This window comes from Bison bison, unplaced genomic scaffold (genome assembly GCF_000754665.1).
Source record: "Bison bison bison isolate TAMUID 2011002044 unplaced genomic scaffold, Bison_UMD1.0 scf7180017864499, whole genome shotgun sequence".
Lineage (NCBI taxonomy): Eukaryota > Metazoa > Chordata > Mammalia > Artiodactyla > Bovidae > Bison > Bison bison.
This window is the reverse complement of record NW_011495058.1, coordinates 5,195,023-5,195,385: the sequence shown is the minus strand read 5'-3', so window position 1 is coordinate 5,195,385 and position 363 is coordinate 5,195,023.

Genomic DNA, 363 nt, shown 5'->3' with positions numbered 1-363 from the left:
AGACCGGATGAGAGCACCTTGAAAGTTAAATATAGAGAAGACTGTAGGGCTGGTATGCGGGCTTAAAAATATTTATCCATCTCTTGCCTTCACGTCCTCCTCTCAGTGTGGGAAGGTACCAGATGCTCCAGGCAACTTCCACGTGCTGTACAGCAGCCCTGATCTGAGTCTCATCACCTCTCCTGACCCGCCCAAGGGAAGGGATCGTGAAGCTCTGGCTGGTAGCTCCTACGCATTTTCATTAATGTAGGGCTCAGATTTGCAACACTCAGATGCTCAGCAGGTACGTAACTGGCTGACGCAGCCGGTCCTCCAGTCAGAAGCGCGGTGCTGTGAGTTGCCTGCAGATTGCCCGGGGCCGGC